The 20,240-nt window shown below is 39.1% G+C and overlaps 1 protein-coding gene across 1 annotated transcript in view; it reads right to left on the bottom strand.

Moving 5' to 3' along the window:
* LOC126416364 (uncharacterized) overlaps positions 1–19,135 on the bottom strand; it is a 90,065-nt gene extending 70,930 nt beyond the window's left edge. The window contains exon 1 of the mRNA XM_050084043.1: positions 19,023–19,135. The gene's annotated coding sequence lies outside the window, so the exon portion shown is untranslated. The remainder of the gene's footprint in view (positions 1–19,022) is intronic.
* Positions 19,136–20,240: the final 1,105 nt, after the last annotated feature.

Below are 20,240 nucleotides of genomic sequence, written 5' to 3' on the forward strand. Positions count from 1 at the left end.
AGCGCTGACGCTTCGACTTCATCTTCTGATGACTGGAGTCGTGGTACATACACAAGAAAACGAGCTATTGACAAACAGTATTTACAAAACATTGTTCTTGTGAAACACTTGAAACACAACTTGCTCTGTATTCTCACGAAGTGATGATTGTTGTCGTCAGGGGATATCAAACTGGTTCAATATTTTTAGACTTCTATAAGGCTTTTCAAACCGTTCTACACAAATGAAATCTAATGAAACTACGTGCCTACAGAGTATCGTCTAAGCTGTGCAACTTAATTCTTGATTTACTCTCAGAAAGGCCACAGATTGAAGTAATTGACGGAAACTCATCGAGTATAAGACAAGTGATTCCGGCGTTCCCAAACGAAGAGTTATAGGCCCTCTGCTGTTCCTTAACTATCGTATTTAAACCAATTATGAGACAAACTCAGCAGTCCAAAGAAACGGTACAAATGGCTCTGAGCAGTATGGGACTTAACATCTGATGTCATCAGTCCCCTAGAACTTGGAACTACTTAAACCTAACTAACCTAAGGACGTCACACATCCATGCTCGAGGCAGGATTCGAACCTATGACCGTAGCGGTCGCGCGGTTCCAGACTGACGCGCCTAGAACCGCTCGGCCACACTGGCCGGCCTCAGCAGTCCTTTTGGATTGTTTGCGTATGTTGCTGTCATTTACTGTTTGAGGAGATCAAAAGGCAAAACGATTTAGACAAGATATCTGTATAATACGAAAAGTGAGAACTGACTGACTAATGAAAAAACTGAAGTCATCCACATGAGTACCAAAAATAATCCGTTACATCACAAGTCTAAAGGCTGAAAATTCAATTAAATACTTAGGGATTACAGTTAAGAATAACTTAAACTGGGACGATAACATAGAAAATGTTACACTGAAAGCGAACCAAAGATGGCGTTTTATTGGCATAACACTTACAAGATCCAACACTCCTACGCTTGCTAGCCCTTTTCCGGAGTGTTTCCGGCTGGTATGGGATCCGCTTCAGATAGGAATGGAGGAGATAGAGAAAGTCCATACAAGAGCAGCTCGTTTTGCATTATCGCAAAATAGGGGAGAAAGTGTGTCACGGATATTACGTGCTTGTTGGGGTCGCAATCACTAAAACATAGGCTTTTTCATTGCAGGATCGTATCACAGTTTTGTCCTCCCAATGTGAAAACATTTTATTGGCTGCGACGTATATAGGGAGAAATGATCATTGTAATAAAATAAGAGAAATATGAGCTCGAACGGAGAGATTTGTGTGTTCGTTTCTCCCGCAAGGTATTGACGAGTGCAAGGATAGAGACATAACTTGAAAGTGGTTCCTTGAACCTTCTGCCATGTATTTAACTATGAATTACAGAGTACATCGGATTTCATTGTACAAAAGAACAAAAAAAAAAATGCTCTAGGCTGCAAATAGCACGACAATGCCGTCGGACTGCAGTGGCTTAGACCATTGTTTTCGGACCTCTCTTGTTTCGATCTATTCTACAGTGTTGCCCATGTACGTGTTAGACGCTACTGAAGCGCTGCATTCTGGCAGTCCAGTCCGTACTTGGAAGCGTCACAGCGCTCAAACGCCACGTGTGAGTGGCTTGGTACACCGTTAGACATCGCATCTCGAGTCCTCAGGACACAGGACAATATTGACAACTGGGACGTCAGGAATATTTTAGAGATAGATTTGCTACTACTCTTGTTTAATATGTTTGGACGGCTACTTGCTCATCATCTTTAACAAATACTATCAGTAACTTAGATGACTCATACAAGTCCCCTGAGTGGAGGTTCTCTAAGTACATACCCAGAATCACTCTGATTCCGTGCTGCAGAGTTTAGAGACTCTTACTGCACACTTCTAGGCTTCACGGGATACTTTATTCTCTGAGCTAATAATCATACACTTATTTGTAAGCATGATTAGATTAGATTAGATTAGATTAGATTAATACTAGTTCCATGGATCATGAATACGATATTTCGTAATGATGTGGAACGAGTCGAATTTTCCAATGCATGACATAATTAGGTTAATTTAACAACATACTTAAGTTAATATAACAACTTTATTTTTTTGTGTTTTTTGTTTTTCTTTATTTTTTATTTTTTATTATTTTTTTAATATTTTTGTTTTTTTTTTCTTAATTTATATCTAAAAATTCCTCTATGGAGTAGAAGGAGTTGTCATTCAGAAATTCTTTTAATTTCTTCTTAAATACTTGTTGGTTATCTGTCAGACTTTTGATACTATTTGGTAAGTGACCAAAGACTTTAGTGCCAGTATAATTCACCCCTTTCTGTGCCAAAGTTAGATTTAATGTTGAATAGTGAAGATCGTCCTTTCTCCTAGTATTGTAGTTATGCACACTGCTATTACTTTTGAATTGGGTTTGGTTGTTAATAACAAATTTCATAAGAGAGTATATATACTGAGAAGCTACTGTGAATATCCCTAGATCCTTAAATAAATGTCTGCAGGAAGATCTTGGGTGGACTCCAGCTATTATTCTGATTACACACTTTTGTGCAATAAATACTTTATTCCTCAGTGATGAATTACCCCAAAATATTATGCCATATGAAAGCAATGAGTGAAAATAGGGGTAGTAAGCTAATTTACTAAGATGTTTATCATCAAAATTTGCAATGACCCTTATTGCATAAGTAGCTGAACTCAAACGTTTCAGCAGATCATCAATGTGTTTCTTCCAATTTAATCTCTCATCAATGGACATACCTAAAAATGTGGAATATTCTACCTTAGCTATATGCTTCTGATTAAGGTCTATATTTATTAATGGCGTCATACCATTCACTGTACGGAACTGTATGTACTGTGTCTTATCAAAATTCAGAGAGAGTCCATTTACAAGGAACCACTTAGTAATTTTCTGAAAGACAGTATTGGCAATTTCATCAGTTAATTCTTGTTTCTCAGGTGTGATTACTATACTTGTATCATCAGCGAAGAGAACTAACTTTGCCTCTTCATGAATATAGAATGGCAAGTCATTAATATATAATAAGAACAACAAAGAACCCAAGACTGACCCTTGTGGAACCCCATTCTTGATAGTTCCCCAGTTTGAGGAATGTGCTGATCTTTGCATGTTACGAGAACTACTTATTTCAACTTTCTGCACTCTTCCAGTTAGGTACGAATTAAACCATTTGTGCACTGTCCCACTCATGCCACAATACTTGAGCTTGTCTAGCAGAATTTCATGATTTACACAATCAAAAGCCTTTGAGAGATCACAAAAAATCCCAATGGGTGGTGTTCGGTTATTCAGATCATTCAAAATTTGACTGGTGAAAGCATATATGGCATTTTCTGTTGAAAAACCTTTCTGGAAACCAAACTGACATTTTGTTAGTACTTCATTTTTACAGATATGTGAAGCTACTCTTGAATACATTACTTTCTCAAAAATTTTGGATAAAGCTGTTAGAAGGGAGATTGGACAGTAATTGTTGACATCAGATCTATCCCCCTTTTTATGCAAAGGTATAACAATAGCATATTTCAGTCTATCAGGGAAAATGCCCTGTTCCAGAGAGCTATTACACAGGTGGCTGAGAATCTTACTTATCTGTTGAGAACAAGCTTTTAGTATTTTGCTGGAAATGCCATCAATTCCATGTGAGTTTTTGCTTTTAAGCAAGTTTATTATTTTCCTAATTTCAGAGGAGAAGTGGGTGAGATTTCAATTGTATCAAATTGCATAGGTATGGCCTCTTCCATTAACAGCCTAGCATCTTCTAATGAACACCTGGATCCTACTATATCCACAACATTTAGAAAATGATTATTAAAAATATTTTCAACTTCTGACTTTTTGTTCGTAAAGTTTTCATTCAATTTGATGGTAATACTGTCTTCCTCTGCTCTTGGTTGACCTGTTTCTCTTTTAATAATATTCCAAATTGTTTTAATTTTATTATCAGAGTTGCTGATTTCAGACATGATACACATATTCCTGGATTTTTTAATAACTTTTCTTAATATAACACAGTAGTTTTTATAATTTTTGATAGTTTCTGGGTCACTACTCTTTCTTGCTGTCAGATACATTTCCCTTTTCCGGTTACAAGATATTTTTATACCCTTAGTAAGCCATGGTTTGTTACAAGGTTTCTTACGAGTATATTTAACTATTTTCTTGGGGAAGCAGTTTTCAAATGCATTTACAAAAATATCATGAAATAAATTATATTTTAAATTGGCATCAGGTTCACGGTACACCTCATCCCAGTCTAACTGCTGTAGGCTTTCCCTGAAATTTGCAATTGTTAAATTGTTGACTGAACGTACTACTTTGGAGGACTGTTTAGTATTGCTGAATGGAGCTATGTCATATATTGTAACTAGCTGTGCACCATGATCGGAAAGATCATTCTCAACAGGCTGAGCATTTATCTGGTTAAACTTATCTTGGTCTATAAAGATCTATCAGTGAGCTGCTATCCTTTACCACCCGAGTAGGAAAATCGATAATGGGTGTCAAATTGAAAGAACCGAGTAATACTTCAAGGTCATTTTTCCTATTACCCTCTTTCAGAGAATCTACATTGAAGTCCCCACAAATAATAATTTGCTTCCCCCTGTCTGACAGATAGCACAACAAGGAGTCCAAATTTTTCAGAAATAGATGAAAATTTCCTGATGGGGACCTATATACAGTTACAATTATAAATGTGCCTTTATTTAATTTAAGCTCACAGGCACATGCTTCTATATGTTTCTCTACACAAAACTTTTTTGTTTCTATACTTTTTGCACAATGATAACTTTTGACATATATGGCAACTCCTCCTTTCTCCATATTTTCTCTCATTACATGTGCAGAGAGCTTATAACCACTTACATTTACCTTATCCATATCAGTAACAATGTGATGCTCAGACAGGCATAGTATATCTATTTCATTCTCAGCTTCTAAATCTTCCAAACAAACCAGAAGCTCATCTACTTTATTCTTTAAACTCCCAATATTTTGATGAAATATACTTACATTATTTTTAATTATACTTCTATGAGAACCTTTCCTTATTCTAACATTTGCAGTACTCTCCTGTCTGAGTTTCTCATTGTGCTTAGGCCTAGTTCCTATACCAGTGGTCACATGGTGTTCAGAGAGGCAGATTATGTCAATTGGGTTGGGTGACTTTAGTTCATCAATGCAATTGCCTAGGACTGAGATACAACTTGGTGGAGATAAAATTTCTGGTGATTGGTGAAAATTTATAATTGATAGCTGTGATTGGTGATCCAATGTGCTAGAATTGTGCCGTTGAATTTCTTTCCTAAACTGAAGATTTGTTTCAATCCTGACCTCTCGTAGAACTTGACATCTTTCTGTCTTACCTATCCTAAAAAAGGTGCTGCTCCAACACCTGTAACCACTGGTATTTTACCATTCATGGCAGTGCCTCCCCCCTTAAATTTCCTGCTATTACCCCAGCCAGTTTCCCCTTCCCTTTCCTGTTGAGATGTAGGCCGTGCCTGGTATAGTCCCACCTACTGAGATAATCAACAGGAACCACACCAATATGAGCCCCCGCACCCGACCCAAGCAGCCGTTCCAACTCCAAATTAACTCTCCCAACAGAAGAGTTCAAATGAGGCCGGTCATGGCGTCTCAGGACAGATACAAATTCAACATTGGTGTGTCTCGATGCCGACGCAATCTTTACCAGGTCACACTCTATACTGTACCCAGGATCTCTGTCGATGCTGTTCCCTGGCCCTCCCACAATAACCACGGTTTCTTCCCTGGTAAATCCTTTACAGAGTGAACCTAAATCCTCTGTCACCTGATCCAGACTAGCACTTGGTTTGACAAAATTTGTGACCTGGTATTCTGGTCCTAATTCCTCCTGCAGAAGTTGGCCTACACCTCTGGCATGAGAACTGCCTAACAACAAAACTTTCTTCCTTTTCGATGACTTTCCTACATCCTTTTTCAATTTCCTATTGAAAGTTTGTTGTGTCCTGTCTACACCTACCTCTGCTTGAGGCTCATCAGTTTCTAACTGAAGCAACAGGTCAAACTTATTTTTGACATTCACTACAAAACTGTCAGACTTAGTTCTACGCCTGTTCCTTCTGCTACCTGTTGCCACTTCCCACCTCTCTTTGCCCTTCTCCCTCCTTAACCTGTCCAGATCTTCCCTAGCCTGATCTAGCTCAGCCTGAAGGGCAGCAATTTTCCCCTCCTGTTCCACTATCTTCCTATCTCTGCTGCAAATCCTACATAACCACTGATGAGCCTGATCCACTTTCCCAACACCCACGCCACTGCAGTCCTCCCAGTGAAAAAAACTACTGCATCCATCACACCAAACCCCGGAACTAACAATTCTACGGCAAGTCAGGCACTTCTCACTCATGGCAAAAAATAATACTTTAGCTAGAATAAATCAATTAAATTACCGAAAATCAAAAAAAGACGTTACAAGAATTAAGCCTATTCACAAATGTATATAAGCAAGTTTCTGATTTAAAATTCCGCTGGTTTTCTCAGATATGTATTAAAACAACGAAGGTATACGCTATTTATTATATATTTCACTCGATGGAATGAAAAAAGGGCAATTAAATGAGATACTTTAACTTTGATTCTCCAAAAACGTTACGAGAATAGGCCTATAAACAAATGTATATAGGCAAGTTTCTGATATAAAGTTACGCTGTTTTTCTGAAATCTGTATTAAAACAGTGAAGTTATACGCTGTTTACGGTAGTTTACTTATTTGTTACCGAGAAACTAGTTAAATTACCTTGAAACAAGAAACAAACACGTTTACAAAATTTAAGCCTAAGCACGACTTCGCGAAGTTACGATCTTTTCGTGTTTTCTGAAAAAATACGCAAATAAAAGTCAAACCTTTAACGGCAAGACTAAACGATGCACTAATGCACGTATTTAATTTGTTGTCAGCGTTAAACTAAATTATAGTTCTGTCTAAATCACTTAACTTTCTGGAAATGGCTTCTGGCGTCACTTACTCGGCGGCCATCTTGGAACACAATGACTGGCGAGGAAACAGCGCTCTGAATCACATTTATCAGCAGTTACCTAACCTATACATAAAGAAACCTGAGGTAGAGGCATATGCAGTAGTTGGGAGTACTTGTGGGCTAAGTTTAGAACTATAAACTTGAAGAGATGGATTAATTTGCTATCCTGGAAGTAGGACAGATATACAAGGTAGATGCAAGAAAGACTTAGTACCAAAGTTTCCTATAAAGAGAATCTCCTACTATCATACAGAAATCTGAATACTGAGGACGGAAATAAGATTCCTGAAAAGTTACCTTTAGAGCACAGTTTTGTATGTGCCCGAAATTTTGAGTATGGGGAACAGAGAAGTGAAACGCAGTGTTACGGGAGAATGTTGAAGATCCAATGGCTGGCTCGAGTGAGTAATGAAGACCTCTTGGATTAAATCAACGAAGAAAAAAATGGAGAAACTCTATTAAAGAACTAATGAAACGAAGGCATGTAATGGTTGGGCACAAATTACTAAATGAATTGTTTATGAAAACAATAGCTGAAGCGGCGAGAGAATGTTTAAATTTGACGGGAAGATGGCCGACCAAGTGGGATGCAACAGTTATACTGGAACGAATGCTGGGAAGCAACAGGAATGGTGGGCTGTATCAAACCAGCCTTAGCGTTTATGACCAAAATATAGATTTAATGTGTAATATAAACTTCATTTTAGTCATATGTTTACGTGTATGACAAATCATTAATGCCTTTCCGGGAGTGAAAGAGTGGAGCTGAAAGTCTTATCACTGCCTCTGTATTTGATAGATTTTATACTATAGGAAAACTGCTTGCAATAACCTCCTGGTGCAATGAAATGGCGTATTCCCCACCTAGTTTCCGCGTCGACATCTGTCCAACTTGAATGGTGTACTGGTCGATGCACTAACACTGGCACAGTTCCGTAGAAACGATAAAATGTCCTTGATCACATGTTCTTGTCTGTATAACTTTCTTGATCGTGTTGTGTATGACGTCAAAATGTGAGAAAATAATTGTGACGAGTCAGGATTCTTAGGTGTCGTAGGAAAGGTCTGGTTACTTTGATGGTCGCCACGATATTCTCATCCCCGCAGCTGTGAAAAAGAGGCTGTCTCAGGACTTTTATACGAGCAGGAAAAGGAGCAGTGGCTGAAAGCAACGTGAATTTAACAGTCACAACCATTTTACGACGCAGGCTTACATCTGATATTTGGACAAATAATTGTTTTGCAAATGACATCTCTATATCGTCTTAGAAATAGTAACACGAGTATATAGTGTAAATATAACATCTTCACATTTGGATATTCTCTGATTTGCTTGAATTTTGTTTTCAGATGTGCTGTCAGACGAAAAGTGTATAAACACGTCTGCTCACACAGTTCTTAAAATTACGTAATCACTGCAGGAAACAGGAAGTAATTTATCTGTTTTGTCTTGATTTTGTAAAAATTGTAGACACAATGTGCCTCCTTGTAAATACACCTATGCTATCTTAACATGATCATCTAAAAATGATGTAGGCCGATGAAGCATCTAAGAGGAGCTCCCAGTGCTCGAAATGCATGTCATCATCATCATCATCATCATTATCATCATTGGCGCAACAGCCACCTGTGAGCCTCTGTAGAAGATTATTCAATTCTTCCCTGATTATTGCACACATTTGGAATTCCAATTTTACTTATGTCCACTTTGACATCTTTGACACTTTGATAGCTTAGCTTTGGTCATCCGACTCTCTTCATTTCTTCAGGTACTACGCTAAATATCTTCTCAATCATTCAGTCGTTTGCTCTCAGTACATGTTCTACCCATTTAATCCTAATGTAGCTGATAACATCTAGTTCAGTAAACATATTGCATAATTCATAGTTAAATCTCGTCCTCCAGACACCAGTTTCTTCCACTAGCCCAAGAATTTATTGTAAGATCTTTCTTTAAAATATACCCATTTGCTTTTCATCAATTTTTTTAATGTTCATGTTTCAGAACAGTGTGTTAGCACCGGCTTTAGCAAAATGTTATCCATCATAACTTTAATTGATTTAAAAATGGACACTAACAGTCTCGACAGCAAAAACATTTATTTTGTGGTAACAGGTTTCGAGCAGTGTTCGACCATTTTCCGAACAGCTCTGAAATCCTCTTATGCTGGATGGCGGATATCGATATGACTAGAATGTATCCATGGGAATCATTAGCGTCACTTAACCATCATCTCTACTGTGGTACAATCTACGAGTTTGCGATAGATCCCCGCAGATGGCTGTTGGGGTTCTCACAACCGATTATGATTGGTTTTCTCTTTTACATATATTTTTGTCACAGATTGACGAAATACTGTTTGTAGCAGTTACATTACATAACGTAATGCAACTATTCATTCATTTGTTGTTAGTTTTCGTGTGACCATTCTGTATATATCTTATTGCAATAACTGTTTTATGTCCTGTATGCCTGTCGCTGATGTAATTCGGTATGCAGTTGGCTGAGCATCGCGTATTTAAGTAACAGCTCCATTGCTCTTCTTAGTAGTTGACATTCATAGTGTCATAACAGCCGCTCCATTCACAGCCACCGACTATCATCATGTGGATGACTTCTTATTTTAATATTTATCAGTATTTTATGCGTTCTGCTATTTTCAGGCATCTCTCTAAATCTGTTCTAAGTTCAGATTTCAGTATTAGGTCTAAAATGGTCAAAACTAACCCATCCAGTTATCACAATTTTTTTTTTGTGCTCGAGAGTTTGTGCTGATATTTAAAGCACTTTTTTCAAGGCCGCTGTTCTCCAGGAGAAAGTCTATATCAAATAGAAGGCAGGATAATGCGTCTCCCTGCCTTATTTAATATTTTGTGGTCACAGCACCTGATATAATATTCTGTATTTTGATTCCGGATATTTTACACGTAGTTTTTACTAAGAGAGTCAGTTTATCAGGAATGCCTAGCTCTTCCACTGCTGTATATAGCTCCTTTCTGTCAATACTGTCGTAGGTGATCTGAAGTCGATAAAGAGGTGACGTGTAACAATCACAAATCCTTTGTATGTTTTTCGTATTTACCGTATCGTGAAGGTCCGATAAACCGATCTTCGTTGACTAAACCCACATTGAAAGTCACCAATAGCATTTTCTACATAGCGTGTAAGCCTACAACAAAGGATGTTGCAGAATATTTTATATGCTGTAAATAATAGGTAAATAACCCTGCAGTTGGAACACACCATAATATTGTGTTTTTCTGTTGAGCGTACGGTTCATAAGTTTCTATCGTCAGGGATACTTTCACTAATCCAAATCTCAATCACAACCTTGTAGAAACATATCACAAATTCCTTTCCTATATTATCAATGAGTGCTACTTCTACGAGATCCGTTTGTGCATTCTTATTATTCTTTAGCTTCTTGATGGCTGCCTTCACTTCCTTAGCATTTGTACTGGTTCCTCTGCTTCTGAGATCCTTGTGTTTACAGAGGGTAAGATTTCTTGGTTCTTAGCCGCACAATGATTCAACTGTTGGTCAGAATGCATAGTGTACTGAAATAAAAATAGCGACATGTGACTGAAGATGCTTATCCTCTTTTTTTACGAAAGTAATACAGTCGCGGCAACAATTGTAACGGCAGCTGATAATTTAAATTTGGCGTTCACTGCTTTCATCATTACAAAGGGTGTGGGGCTGATGAGTCTGTGCTAATCTTCTTCCGTTTATCATTTTTGACAATGTAGAAGGCATTTATTCACCTTCTCATGGAAATGAGGTCATTTGACACACAAACACTTAGAGAACTGCGCTAGAAGTTCAATGCTACCTTTAATCTGAACATGTTGCGACTAACGTTTCTTACTTACAGGCAACGTGAAAGCCGATAACATTAATACAAGCCGAAAGCATTAGGATCGTCCTGTTATCAGGAGAGAGGAGCACTCGTGTTATCGAGGAGGATTCCACTCAACGTCAACCACACATATTACTCATCACCTAGAGTGCGTTGGCGGCACCAAACGCCAAATTCTATGCTTGGTATGTCTGAGACAAGCTGAAAGCTGAACGGTCGAAGTGGATAGGGCCGAAGCAACATTAACTGCTGCTCTGTTGTCGTCCAGAGCCCCCAGAAATAAGTAGTGTACTGAAATAAAACCCACGATTTGTGACTGGAGGAGTTTTTTTCTTTTTTACGAAAATAGTGCAGTCGTGGTACGAACACTGACAGCAGTGGACAAACTTAGGTGTAGCTTTACAGTTTGCGTGATTCCACAGATCGGAAAATGCATCGCATCTCGCACGAAACTGGGGTCAGCCGTACACCGGTAATGGGAATTTTGGCCATACATAAATGTCATATTTCCAAAATGCAAATTTTACGATACATAACTGAGGAGGATACAGATCGTTGAGCTTGCAGAATGGGTGACAAACAAGCTAGATGAAATCCGTCGTTTCTCCTATGACGTACTGATTACGGATAAAGGTAGTTCTTATGTGAACAGGTACTCGTCAGAAGTCAACCGTCACTGGATGGAATCATAGAAGGCAGCTGGAGCACAAAAATAATGGTGAGATGTTGAACATGGGGTTCTCGTATTGTTGGACCCTTCTTCATTCGGTGCACATCAACAGCTGCCTGTTATCTGCAGTTGTTACGAGATGTGCTGCCATGGCTGCTATCTAAGACGGGACATCTCCTTCCTCCAGAACAATCCCCCCCCCCCCCCCCCCTCTATCCCGCCACCTCATCACGAACTACTTGTTCAATCACACGTGGATTGTGTTGTAGAAGTCCAGTGGAATGGCTGCCACCTTCCCCCGATTTAATTCCATTACGTATCTATCTGTGGGACTATGTGGAATCAGGGAGCGGACTGTTGATGCATATGATAGAATTGCAGTGTTGGTTAAAGTCCATGCGGAATGGCTGAAGCTGATAACAACCTTATATGCAGCACATCCAGCAACGTTTATGTTTGCCTTGTTATGTACAAAATGTGCCATCACTCGATAATGTAACGAAGAAGCTACGATCAAATTAAATACACGATTATTTTTCTCATGTAATCTTCTATCTGACACGTCACGTAGTCCTGTTCCATTTGAAAATTATGATTTGCATCCTAGATGGCGGATTTGAAGATGGGCACGATGTTGGTGACATAGCCTCACAGACATCTTGCTTCCCTCTCTCGCCTCATTCCCCTCTTCCTACGCCCTCATCTCATATTACTTGACTTAAAATTGATTTTGATCCGACTGCCTTTTGTTCAGGAGGGAGGTTACGCTCCTTTGAAGCTAATCTGGAACATCATTCCGTGATGATGCTACAAACTTCCAGGTATGATAGAGAAGGGCAAGTCTATTAATCTAAGAGATCATGGTGCGAAAAATAGAGAGGCGAAAGTTATAAGAAAACATCATTTTGATATCAGACAGCGTAATACGTCTACCGGTAATGTTGTTGCTAAGATTGTAGGGTAAGAAACTTCCAGAGGTGGCAGTAAGGACAGAAACATGGAAAAAAAATCTAGTAAACAAGGGCTCCAAAATGCATACCTTAAGAACTATAAACACTCGTTCGTCTTCGACATTGTGAAAAACATCTCTTCTGCTGAGCAAGTCTCCACAGCTCTTAAGGTAAGCATCTTAGAGCCCATATTTGCAGGAATTTCTTTTTGTTTTGGAAACTAAAGAGAGATATATGTTTTGATCCATACTACCACCTCTGGACGTCGCCTGCCCTACAGTCTTGTAGTCGGTACATGTATATCATTGTTAAAGGTTTCAGAATGATTTTAGCTTAGAATTTTCGACACGGGCGTTTCCGCACCAGTCGTCTTCGGATCAGGGTCCCTTAACTCAGACTGATACTCTCACCCTTCTCCCTCATTCCTGAAGTTTGTAAGATTATCACGTTATCGTTCTGTATACTTTGTTAAAGTCAATAACTATAGGTTTCTCGGTGCTAAAAGCTATTAGATCCTTTGTTTGAGCCTGAAGTAGACGTCGACTGCGAACTGACACTCACATCAATTGTTCAACTGTACAGTAAAATTTAGTTTCTTACAATGCATATTGCGCGTGGGGGAGGGGGGGGGGGGGTGGAGGGACGGGAAGACTGCCCTTAATAGTCTGAAGAATCGGCCATGATCAACGTGACGAGAAAACTGAAGGCAAAGGAAATCAGTGCATTAAAAACAAACAATGTGTATCGTGAGAACATGTGGCCTGAACTGAAACAAATGTGTTATTATGATCTCTCCATTGGCAAACGATTCAAATTAGTTCCACACTCGGATTTGCAGGAAGGGTCTGCAAGTGGGAGGTGGCCACATGAAAAGATGGAATATCCAGCGACGGGGTAACATTCTACGAATCACGGCAGTTGAAATATTTTAATTGACTGATTAGAGAAAAGTCAGCAACACAGCAATAGAATGCAGGGCAGCCAAGGCGAAATGGCAGCATAGAAAATGTGAAGAAATCGAAAAAGAAATGATCGTCCAGAATACTGATACGGCACAAAGGAAAGTCAAACAACCTTTGCGGAAATTAAAAGCAAGGATGGTAACATTAAGAGTGCAATGGGAATTCCGTTTTTAAACACAGAAGAGAGAGCAGATAGGTGGAAAGAGTACAATGAAGTCCTGTATGAGGGAGACGACTTATCTGATGTCGTTTCAGAAGAAGAAAATAGGGATGACAAAGGGGATCCAGTATTAGAGTCATGATTTACAGGAACTGTGGAAGACTTGACATCAAATAAGACGGAAGGGATAGATGACACTTCCGTCGGAATTTCGAAAATCGTTGAGGGAAGTCACAACCAAACGAATATTAAAGTATGTGTGTAGAATTTATGAGACTGGCGACATGGAGTCAGACATGTGGAAAAATATCATCTACACAATTCCGAACCTATCGTACAATCAGCTTAACAGCTCATACATCTGAACTGCTGAAGTAATACACAGAAGAATAAAAACGAAATTTGAGGATTTGTTAGATGACGATCAGTTTGTCTTTAGAAGAGGTAAAGGCAGCTTTGACGTCGCGCTTGATAATCGAAACAAAGTAGAAGAAAAATCTGTGGGAACTGTGAAACAACTTATTTGAAGTATAATATAGATTTATAACTGCGTTATAGTTACCTAAACGAATGTGCGTTTAAAAGAAAAGACACTGCTAGAAGTGAAGGAATGACGTAAAACTTGGCAACTGAGCGGTAACAAGACAATAAAAGAAGAGTTACACTTGCTGGTTGTTGAAACTTGAATGTAATGTAGACGCTGAAACGTTATTTAAACATACCATAAAATATATGCAAACTTTGCAATAGAGGTAGCTGCCAGCCTATCGTTGTTGCAAACGAACTTGTTAGGAAAATATTAAATTTTAGTTTACAATTCCAACTGTTCAGAGTATCAGTTACACATTCATACTACTGTCCTTTCAATCGAAGAATTTTATATCGGCGTTATACATGACAATCGTCCAGCCGATATCGTCAACTTTGTACTGTCTCATTTTGTAGGTAGGTACAGTATGATTCAAAATTACAATGAAGAAAAGATAGGAACAGTGACTACAAAAAGTTGTTTAAAAGACGGAGAAATCTGTAGAATACCTGCTCTAGGTCTTTTTGCTTCCCAAGTGGCGTCTGCTTACTCCCTCTTCACTCTTCCATCTCTCTCCCCACCCCCGTCCACCGCCTACTGTCGCCATTAATTCTTTCATCCTTTCTGAACCCTGAATTATAATATGTTATTCGGATGGATATTGCAACAATTCTTGAGGAAAAGAATGACAGATTAGTGACAAATTAAGAAAGTGATACATTAGTTGGAAGTATGAAAAATAATTATAAATAATAAGTTGCTTATGCATGCCATCAGAAAGTATAGTAGTAAGGTTCATAGTCAGGTTTACATTTTATCGAGACTCAAAAATTCGTTTAGAGGCTGTGCAGTTTTACGAGTCTGGGTTCGCTGTACTTTTCAGTCAAATTAAAATAAAGTAAAATAAAAATGAAGTAGCTGCTGACCTCAACAGGGTTTGATCCCATGAACGTGGCTACGAGAAAATGATATGCTAACTATTTAGCCATCGGCAGTGGCAATAATCATGTTATCAATAATTGAGTTTGCTAGAAATTTATACTAAACTAGTGAACTTGGCAATGCTTCGTAATTGCTAAATATGTATGGGAATCGACTATACAACATAATCTGCTTCTATTCACCCGTTCCCTCCTCTTCTCCCCTCTCTCCACCTCTCTTCGCCCATCACCACCCTCTCTGTCCATCCTCTCCTAACCCAACTCTCTGTCCATCTCCTCCTTCCCCTACCTACATCCGTTTCCTCTCCTCCCACCTCTGTCCGTATCCTCTTCTCCCTTCTCTATGACCTTGACCTTTGTTTGTTGTTATTGCCAACGAATTCCTGACTGGGAATTGAAGTCGCATAAAATGAATGGGTAAACCATATACGGGGTATGACAGACGTTCCTTGCTCCTGGATCTGTGAGGATAGTAGCTTCAGTGACAATATTTCGCATAGTTTTAATCTGTGAAAGAATAGGATTACAAAGTTTCGTACGATTCAGATTCCGTAGTAGTATTATAATCATAAGCCGAAAAGTCATAAACACAACTTTACCATTTCCTATTAAAACCGACAGCGCGGAACAGAATAAAACAGCGCATAGTCGTGTATACAATTTTTGTTTAAAATTTTATATGAAGAAGACAGTATGTGTGGTAGAACCAATATGTCTAATGTCTAAATGCCCTCGACGAAAAAAAAAAAAAAAAAAAAAAAAAAAACAGAAAAATACCCATTGTCCTTCAGAACGTTTGTTAAAGTATCGTGTAAAAGTTTGAAGCAAATCGAGCAAGAAATTTCAAAGATTTTTGGTAATAACGTTAAACAACGATTTGTCTTGAAATGCAAATTAAGATCGCTACTTTGGAGTGAGAAAATGTAATAATTGCTTTCAGTATGTACAGTACTTTCAATACGTATTTGGTATTTTTTGTTTTTAATGGCAAACATTCTCCTAACGTACGTTGATCCGCTGGCTCTTTGGTGCTTAGGTGGGCCCAACAAAAATTATTTTCTGTTGTATTGGAAGGGACCGAAAAAAAAAACTAACGTAAGGCAACAAATCAATAATGTGAAAATTAGCAGAATTTTTTACCCGAATTTCATGCCATGTCTATTTACTCCACCTCCCCCCCCCCTCCTACCCCCGCTCCCCCCCCCTCCCCCCCACCGAATTTCGTGTCTCCAGACGGCTGCCTAAACTGGCTCTGGGTACAGTTAAACTGTCACTAGGCTAAGTAGAAACTTTGTAGGAGTTGATATAGACTACGATTAGTAAACCAGGTTAAGCCTGACGTTGGCTGTAACGGATGGGAAGAGATGAAAACACTGGCACAACACAGGAAGCAAAGACCACTCGTAAGACTCATGAGAAAAGAAAGACGAAAGGGAAAAGAAGAAGAAAGGTCATTTCTTGGTGATAATAACCGAAAACTAAACATTAATTTGTAATATACTACTAAAACAGACTTTTCCATGTATATGACGTTAGCTGGGACTTGGACTTCATGCATCCACCCCTGCTCCCCCCCCCCCCCCCCCCACCCGCCCGCCCGCCCTTTCACCCACCCACCCACCCACCCACCCACTCACACACACACACACACACACACACACACACGACAGAGGCCAGCTTGGCAACAGCAGAACAGACAGCGATCAATAGGCGGATGGACCCACCCAGCTGCTGCCCTGTATAAAGCACCTGGCGCACAGCAGTTGGGGCGGACACGACTATCGTAAACTTTAATTATTTTCCATTGAAAATGTGAGATCACAGAATAATAATTTGGAGTTATACAATTTATAGATGAGCAACTGTACCACAGGATTTGAAAACACAGGCGTGTCAAATTAATTGTTACATGTACAATAATATTAATACGATTATAACACAACCATATAAGAAAAAGGTGTTTTACTACATGGTAGCGTTATTTAAACTGTTCAATATACGACAAACTTCTGGCATATTTCTGAGGTATTTTTATGTCTTTTTACAGTGGAAAGAAATAATGTTTATTTGTTTTCTAACAATGGGCTGCCGAACACTAATGCCGTTTTTACAGTAACAATAGACAGGCTCCCCATAAACTTATTATATGCAACGTAATTGTTATAGGCGAACAGGAGAGTTCAATTTTTTGTGAGATACCTGTTAAGATGTTAGCGAAAAGCTATTCTCTAACAACGTGTTTGACACAGTGTTGTACATTATCTTCTGCAGCATAATTTAAATAAAATATTACGAATGATATACGGAATGCAAATATCACACAGTGCTGGAAGTATATAAATAACTTTATATTTCCCCTAGCTATTAGTCCAAGTAGACCATCACTCGATTAATATACGGATGAACCAAGTTTTTCATACAAGTAGTGAGACGCTAACTTCCCATTCCGCAGTAAGTGGAAAATCGTTTGTCAGTATATCCTTTTAATGTTATTTTCATTTAACCCACCCCATTTGAGTGTGATGTACTTCTTCAAAACAACGTAGTACGAAATTATTTTGAAAAACTGGCGTTTTTTCTGATTTTAAAATTAGCAATCACACATTATCATTAACACGTATTCCGATTGCAAAATGTCGTTGGCTGTCATTGAAGTCCTGTATATCCCTGGTTGGTGGAAGACAAATCATAGCAAGTGACAGTTTTCTAAGGAGGCGAGTTCAGTAAAAGTGGAAATACCAAGGAGAAGGTACACCGATACAACTGGCTGTTGGCCACGAAAGCCTCAACAGGTTTGTCCCTGTATAAATTCTGGCTACACCCTTCAACCTGTGTCACAAAATATCTAATGAAAAGTCACAACAATAGCATTCGCACAGCTCCATAGTTGGCACTCACACATATAAATTTTGATACTTTTATTTGTTAACTGTAGCTTTCACACAATTCATAAGATTCCTTTCTTATGTGACACCTGTAAGTTCCCTGTAATTGTGCTGCATTTTACAACTTGAATAGCTTTACATCTCTTTGTATTCAGTAATGTCTACTGATCTTCATTATATGCACTCCAGTCGCTTCTGACTCGGATAACGACATATTTGTGCGATGGGATGCCAGTCATTCGGAAAGGACACACAATATTCACGGGACCTTCACTCCAGCAAACATGAACTATACTTTGAATCTGCCAATATCTCACGTCAACAACAAAGTGGAAACAGGTAGAATAAAACATTCACAATTGAAAACAATAAACACTCTATTCACAATGAACAATGTAAATCGTAGTGGTTGCTTATTTTAACATCAGAAAGTCAGCGAGAGCCTATGACCACCAACGTAAGTATGATGTGAATACACAGACAGTAAGATAAATTTAAAAAATATATAAAAATTCTATAAAAAGAAAGAATTTAAGTAATATCCTGGCATACAATATCTACAACACAAAATTCCGAATTCAAGCTCGATATGTCTCCAGTGAAATTCCGTGCGCCCTCTATTCAATTGTTAACTGACCCAGCTTCTGGCATTCCCTCTCCCATGCCCCCTCTCCCCCCTCCCCACACCCCCTTCCACGCCTGTTCCCGTTGCCAATTCACAGATTTGTCACCGATCGTGACCCATCTTAGCAAATTGCTCCCCACTCTGTTAATTGCAACGAACGAATAGTAGTATCAACACAACGCACTCCTCATGTCGGATGGAACGTCAAAATTGTCCACTAGAGATGCTGTTCATTGGACAGCACATGAAGAAGACCTTGAACACAGTCGTGTATCGATTTCACCAGTGACAATACGTACGAACGGCCTAAGACAGAGCGCTGTGCGATTTGCAAAGCTGCCAGCGCAGGTTCTACTTGGAGACGGCTGTCTCCAGTCCGCGCAGCGCAGGGCAACGTACCTGTGAGAGAGCCTTTCTGCGGTCGGGCCGCCCGGGAGATGTATTCGCCGGCGCAACCAGTGGCAGAAAGAGGGTTCACTCGCTGCCAACACGACGGGCGTCTGGTATTGATCGGCTTCGTCCGTAGCCACTGCGCATGCCCGGCACCTGCCGTCGCGCTCTCCACTCCTCTTTCGCCTATAGTTTCGTTCCCTTCTATTCCCCCTGTAGCGCATTTCCTTTCTCCCTCATTCGCCCACCCGCTCGAATCTGTGACCCGGATCTGGTACAAGTATCTTATCGTCTGCGCACAGGGTTAGCGCGTTATGGAAAGATCAGTACCGCCGTACTTCTTCCGCCACCGTTCTGGAGTGCGACTTATGGCGCTATACTTTTTTGTGGTAGTGTTTTGATATAAAGTGAGGAACGACTAGCACGTACGTGACAAATCAAACGATAGCTCCACCAGGGTGGTATCACAATCTCAATACTGTCCAAGAAGATACAAACGAGACTTCTATGGCTTTGATTAGAAATGAAACGCGACCACCCGCTTGTCGCTTGGACACGAATTGGTATATGGTCAAAAATGTATGAAAAATATACGGAGATTGTCATTTAATAATCAATCAGGGACTGATTCTAGCCATTTTCGGTGTCAAATGGGTACATATTCTTATACTACCCTTTTCTTTTTCTCGTAAAAATCGCTTTTACAGTTATGAATCTGAATTATGTACTTGATAGGATTACATTAGATTAGATTAGATTAGTTTTTCTTTCCATAGTTCCGTGCTAAGGAGGTCCTCGTGGATGTAGAACATGTCTTTTTTTTTAAGCTGAAATAACATTACTAATAGTATGAGTATATACAATATATCATTTGTTTCTATTAAAAAATTCGTCAATGGAGTAGGAGTTGGCCACTAGTAAGTCTTTCAGGCTCGTTTTAAACTGACCTTTATTTGTAACTAAATTTTTTATATTTGCTGGCAAATTATTGAAGATGAGTGTTCCTGAGTAGTGGACCCCTTTTTGAACTAAAGTAAGTACTTTTAAGTCCTTGTGCGGATCATTTTTGTTCCTGGTATTGTATGTATGAACTGTTTGTTGGAAAAAGAGATATATTATTTAGCACAAATTTCATTCAGCTGTAAATATACTGAGTTAGTATACCCAGGTTTCTACAAGGCGTCCATGAATTTACTCCACAAATAATACGTATTACACGCTTTTGGA

Source organism: Schistocerca serialis, chromosome 8 (genome assembly GCF_023864345.2).
Source record: "Schistocerca serialis cubense isolate TAMUIC-IGC-003099 chromosome 8, iqSchSeri2.2, whole genome shotgun sequence".
In the NCBI taxonomy this organism is placed as follows: domain Eukaryota; kingdom Metazoa; phylum Arthropoda; class Insecta; order Orthoptera; family Acrididae; genus Schistocerca; species Schistocerca serialis.